Source organism: Monodon monoceros, unplaced genomic scaffold, assembly GCF_005190385.1.
Source record: "Monodon monoceros isolate NGI ecotype Baffin Bay Population unplaced genomic scaffold, NGI_Narwhal_1 Super_Scaffold_19, whole genome shotgun sequence".
NCBI lineage: Eukaryota > Metazoa > Chordata > Mammalia > Artiodactyla > Monodontidae > Monodon > Monodon monoceros.
This window is the reverse complement of record NW_021703775.1, coordinates 2,125,536-2,131,378: the sequence shown is the minus strand read 5'-3', so window position 1 is coordinate 2,131,378 and position 5,843 is coordinate 2,125,536. Positions and strand designations below refer to the sequence as shown.

The following is a 5,843-nucleotide window of genomic DNA, read 5'->3' as shown; positions in this document are numbered from 1 at the left end:
GGGGGGGCGTGTACCCCACCCTCTCTCCCTCTGCTTCCCGGGAACGTGTGGTCCAGTTATCCATGTCTGTTTACACAGAACAAAAGGAAAAACCCTCACTGCCCTTCATGCGTCTCCTCCCATCTCCAAAAGTCAGCTCTCGGTTTGATTTGCTCTCATCTGCTTGGCCTTCCATCTGCAATGATCCCAACTTCCAGGAAAGGCTGGCCCCTCACTGTCCTCAAAACCCTGCTCCCCGTGGCGCTTCTCTAGCACAACCAACAGGCGTGCACACCTCCTGCTGCTGGCTTCGCTTGCTGCCTAATTCTTATTTGTTCCAAAAGTTGTACCACCAAACATACACAGACCTATTTTCTTTTTTCTTTTTTTTTTTGCGGTACGCGGGCCTCTCACTGTTGTGGCCTCTCCCGTTGCGGAGCACAGGCTCCGGACACGCAGGCTCAGCGGCCATGGCTCACGGGCCCAGCCGCTCTGCGGCATGTGGGATCCTCCCGGACCAGGGCACGAACCCGCGTCCCCTGCATCGGCAGGCGGACTCTCGACCACTGCGCCACCAGGGAAGCCCCAGACCTATTTTCTTGAAACCTAAATGTTTACAGGCTTCAAGGATGCTCTTTTACACTGGTTTTATTTACCCATAAAGACAAGGCAGATGAAATTCCCTGGTGGTGCAGTGGTTAAGAATCCACCTGCCAGTGGAGGGGACACGGGTTCGATCCCTGGTCCGGGAAGATCCCACATGTCGCAGAGCAACTAAGCCCGTGTGCCATAACTACTGAGCCTGTGCTCTAGAGCCGGTGAGCCACAACTACTGAAGCCCACACATGCTCCACAACAAGAGAAGCCGCCGCAATGAGAAGCACACGCACCGCAACGAAGAGTAGCCCCCGCTCTCAGCAACTAGATAAAGCCCACACTCAGCAACCAAGACCCAATGCAGCCATAAATAAATAAATGTATTTTATAAAAAACAAAAACAAAAACGGCAGCCACTTCTCCTGTGGGCACAGACACTTAGAAACACCTAAAGGAGATCTGTAAGTCACAGGCTAAATCAGGGCTGGCAACGTGTGGCTGACAAAGGCCAAGGATGAGTAGGGTGACATGTGATGTCCAAACTCAGTGTGTGAGAATCACCCATGAGAAGTGGACTAAAGATGGACAGACCAGAGGCTGCCCTGAACCTCTCATCAGACACCCAAAAGGGTGGGCAAGCACATTTTGCAGTGAAAGGAAAGTGAGGACCACCAGTAGGAAAGGGGTGATGGAATCTTAAAAAAACAAGACTGAGAGCTGGTGGGCAGAACTGGGAAGCAAAGTTACTGGGGAACGGTGGTAGTCAGGGTTCTCCAGAGAAACAGAACCAAGGGAAATATATATATATATATATATATATATATATATATATATATATAATATGAAGAGGTTTATTATTGATATTAGGAATTGGCTTATATCACTATGGAGGCTGGAAGTCCCAAGCAGCTAACGAGCTGGAGACCCAGCAGAGCTACTGGGTGGCTCTAGTCTGAGTCTGAAGGCCTGAGAAGCAGGGCACCAGAGGTTTAAGTTCTTGCTCAAAAGCCGTCAGGCTCAAGACCCAAGATGAGCTGATGCTTCAGCCTGAGACCAGAGCCTGGAGAGGACGGAGTCCCAGCTCCACAGTAGGGCAGGGGGAATCCCCTCCAGCTCAGCCTTTTATGCTGTTCAGGTCTCCAGCTGATTGGATGAGGCCACCCACTTGGGAAGAGCACCCAGGCTACAGATTAAAATGTTAACCACACGGAGAAACAACCTCACAGACACACCCAGAAATAACATTTGTGTCTCGGCGCCTGGTGGCCCAGTCAGGTCGACACAAAATTAACCATCACAAGAGCTAACGCCGAGATCCACCAGTCAGGACAAGAGAGGCCATTCCCTTAACTCACCCCAAAGTCACAGTGCCAGCCTGGACTCCGGAAGACTGGGCTCTCAGTCACTAGAGAAGGGCTTGTGCGTTCAGTTCGAGGTGGCCATCTTCAGGAAGTGACTGCTCAGTGTAAGTCCACGGGACCAACATGGCTCTGATAAAACTGTCCTGAGAAAACCACCTAGGAAGTATCCAATGTCTCTTTCTGCTCATGGGAGCTCACAGAACTGGGTATCTCCTGGCGCTGAGTCAGAGCAGCTTAGGTAAGTTACCTGCCTACTCCAGCCCCCTGCTGATAACGAGGCAGCCTGAGCCCCAGAGGCTGGGGAACCAGCCCAGGGCCGGACAGGAAGAGAACCCAGACCTCCTGAGAGCCCAGGATGATTTTTTTCAATATCCTGCTGGGTGGGCCCTTTTGTCTACAATTTAGAGTCTTTTCAGTACTGGAAGTGGTTTAACAACAACCTTGGATGAAAGTACGCAGACTAAGGCCTCACTGAAATGTTGGGGTGCATCCGCCATAGCTTAGTGGTTAGAACTCAGGCTCTCAAGTTAAGAGCTGCCTGGGGTCAGCTCTCAGGGTCCCCATTTCTAGGCTGGAAAACCTTGAGAAAAGTTACCTTGATCTCTCTATGCTTCAGTGTATCTGTAAAGACGAGGGTAATATCCAATTTGTATACACTGCTTCTGATGTGCACGTCAACCCTGCAAAGCAAGCCACCATCTTATCTGTGTTTTCCAGCTGTTGAAACTGAGGCACCATGAGATTAGGTGACTTGGCCAAGACTGCACCGCTCGGGGCTGATGGACGGGAACGTAAGCTCAGGCAGCCTAGCTCCAGCCCAAGCACACGGGCTACCTGCCACACCTGCCTCGTGGCACGTTTGTACCTGAGCCTACCCCACTGTACCTGGCACTGCCCGGCCTGTGGTAAGCCAACACAGCCCTCTGAACATGTAGCTGTGCAGAAGCACTGAGGCATGCCGGGATAACAAACACCGGACCCCATTCTATACATTAACTGATAAGCCTTAAAAATTCAGGATGAAAGACACTGTGAAAAAATTCATATAGATGCACAATAAAACATTCTTCACTGTTTGCTTTTATAGGAGTTTAACAGGCAGCCTAGGAATTCCTGTACTTCTCAGACTTGCCCCAAATGTTTTTTAGTCGAAATCACCTTCAGGATACCAAAGCCTCTCCCTCTAACGTATTATTACAAAACGCACACAAGCAGGGGTTAGCGCCAAAGGGGTGGGAAGTATTTGGCGCTGGTTCTGAGCGCAGTTCTCCCGGCTATGAGCCCCAGCTGTGATTTTTTGTGATTTAAGTGCCCTAGTGCAGCTCCTTTAACCTGGTTAGCCTAGTGGGAACGGAAACCCAAATGGGCATCCGAAAGTAGAGAGAACTCTCTTCATTTGTCAATAAAGCATTTAACACTCTCTTCCGGCAATTTTTGGTATGTTAAGGTATCACACAAGTACAGTTTGATTACTACTGTGTTCGTCTAAAACAAGCCCTTTTTTTTTTTTTTAACCCTGGTGGTTCAGTAGTTCAATTTTGGGGCGGGGTCCCTCCCACCCAAGGTACCCCCGGGGTGTCCCCGTGGCCCAGCTCTCCTGTCCCCATGTCCCCCCACTGCCCAGCACCCCCTCCCCAGATGCCCCCACCGCCCCCGGTTCCCCTGCCCCGGGGTCCCCCTCCGCCCAGGCTCCCCCGTCCCCAGGTCTTCCTCCGCCCCCGGCCCCCCTGTCCCCAGTCGCCCACTGCCGGCGCCCTGGCCCTAGCCCGGCTGGAGCGCACTCACCGCGCGGCTTCTCGCGGACGGCGGACGGCAGCGGAGGTCCGGGCGGCTGGGCCCGGGGAGAGGCGCGCCCCGCCCGGAGAACCCCGCGTGTCATTTGACCAAATAAGGAGACGCTCGCTGGGCGGCGCGGGCGGCGCTGCCGGGCGGGCGAGCGCCCCTGGGCTCCGGGGCGGCGCTGGGGACCCCAGCCCTTTGTTTGCCGCGGGCGTTTCCTCCGTCCTGCGGCGTCGCGGGCGCCGGCTCCGGGACTCCCGCCGGGTTCCGAGCGCGCGGCGGCCCGGCCGGGGAGGTGCGGGGGAGCGCGGCGGAGGGGCGGCCACTTACCGGGTCCGGAGGAGTGGGAGGCGCACCGAGGACGGGGGTTGCGGAGGGTGGCGTCTCTCCGCGGCCCCCGCGGCCCCTCTGCCACCAAGTGAGCCTGCCGATGGCAGGAAGAATGGGGAAGGCCGGGTCTTTGTCCCGCTGGGGAGGGGAGGGGAAGGACCAGTCGCCCACACTCCAGGCCGAGGGCTCCTCGGACGTTCTGTGGCCCCCTCCGGGCCAGGAAGACCTAGCAGAGGAGGAGAAAGCGCCTCCCACACCAGAGCCCAGGCCCCCGAGCCCGGCCTGGGGGCGGGGGGGATCAGAGGCGGAGAGCTCACGGCGGCCGGGATGGAAACGTCCTCCGCGTGCAGCCCGGGCGCAAGGTGGGCAGAAGGACCGCGGGCAGGCGTGTCGCGTTTAGCATCGGTGGGCCTCAGAGAAGGGAAGCTATCTGATTGCTTTCCCTTCTTTGATGCTCTGTGTCCCGTGATGTTTTAGCGGCTCCCCAAATGGGCCTCCATCACGGAATCACAGAACCTGAGCGCCATCCTATTAGCTACCACCTACATCCTATTAGCTACCACCTACATCCTATTAGCTACCACCTACATCCTATCAGCTAACACCTACTATTAGCTACCACCTACCATCTAGCTCTACCGGGCATCTCATTGGATTCTCGCCCCTTAAAAGTTAAGGGTTAATAATACCCCCGTTTTATGGTGAAGAAATTTCAGCTCACAGAGGTTTGCTCAAGGCCTGCTAAGCAATAATTATGGCAGCTGCCATCTGACCTGGAGTGTGTCAAGGCCAAGCCCTGGTATCTCCCAGGAGAGGAGGTGCCCCTAGTCCCTTCAGTGACTCCAGGGCCACTAGGGGCTGAGACTCGCCCCAGACCTGAGCCCCCAGAACTCTGCGTCGCCTGCTTCCTGCCTGAACCTTGCAGCTTCTCACCAAGAACGGAAGTGTGGGCTCGGGACCCGATTTCCCACTGACAGTCAAAGCAGGCCCTATCTTGAAATCCAGGGCAAACTGGAGAAAAGCCTTTCCCTCTGACAGTTACCTAGGTATGTTGTCTATTTAGTTGCAAATTACAAAATGATCTAGTTCTCAAATGATGAGCCTAAAGTTTCAGTTTGTAAAAACAAGTTGAAAAAATAATGAAACCTTAATTTCTGCATTTATCTTCTTTTCGCTCTCTTTTGGCTTACTTGATTTTATTTTTCTTTTAGCTTTCTGAGTTGAATGTTTAATTCATTTATTTTAATTTTTTAATTGATAGTTATTTGGTTCTATAAATTTTCTTCTAATAACTACTTTAGTTATGCCACACAGACTCCGATATGTTGTGTTTTCTTATTATTTTAAGAAATTCTACAGTTTAATTTTGTATATTTCCTTTGACCTAAAGGATAGCGGAACGTATTAAATGACCCTATGGGGATATAATCAGCAAAATCGAGACTCTGGAAGCAAATTCACTCTGTTTCTACAGTAATATCACTCAGGGAAAAAAAAAAAAAAGAAAGAAAGGAGAGAGATGGAGGAGGAAACCAATAGATTAAAAAAAGACTTAACCGACTGCAATGAATGGATGGATCTTACTTAGATTCTGAATCAAAGAACAAAACTATTGGAAAAATAAGTTTTCATGAGACAATCTTGGGAAATGTAACACTAACAAATGGTGACATTAATAAATAATATTGATTTATTTCAGGTATGATAATGAAATTATACACACACACATATTTTTAAAATTATACACACACACACACACACACATATTTTTAAAGCCCTTACTTTTCAGAAATAATA

The 5,843-nt window shown here is 51.7% G+C and overlaps 1 protein-coding gene across 8 annotated transcripts in view; it reads right to left on the bottom strand.

Moving 5' to 3' along the window:
* The window catches only part of FHL2 (four and a half LIM domains 2), a 25,823-nt gene extending 21,387 nt beyond the window's left edge, over positions 1-4,436 (bottom strand). Inside the window, exons 1-3 of one of the 8 annotated variants that reach the window (XM_029232433.1) lie at positions 4,047-4,188; positions 2,533-2,617; positions 1,932-2,080 (exon numbers count right to left, since the gene is read on the bottom strand). The gene's annotated coding sequence lies outside the window, so the exon portion shown is untranslated. Of the gene's footprint in view, positions 1-1,931; positions 2,930-3,722; positions 3,922-4,046 lie in introns of those variants that run through there. The other 7 variants (XM_029232435.1, XM_029232434.1, XM_029232440.1 and 4 more) reach the window with 7 other exon arrangements.
* Between the last annotated feature and the right edge of the window lie 1,407 nt (positions 4,437-5,843).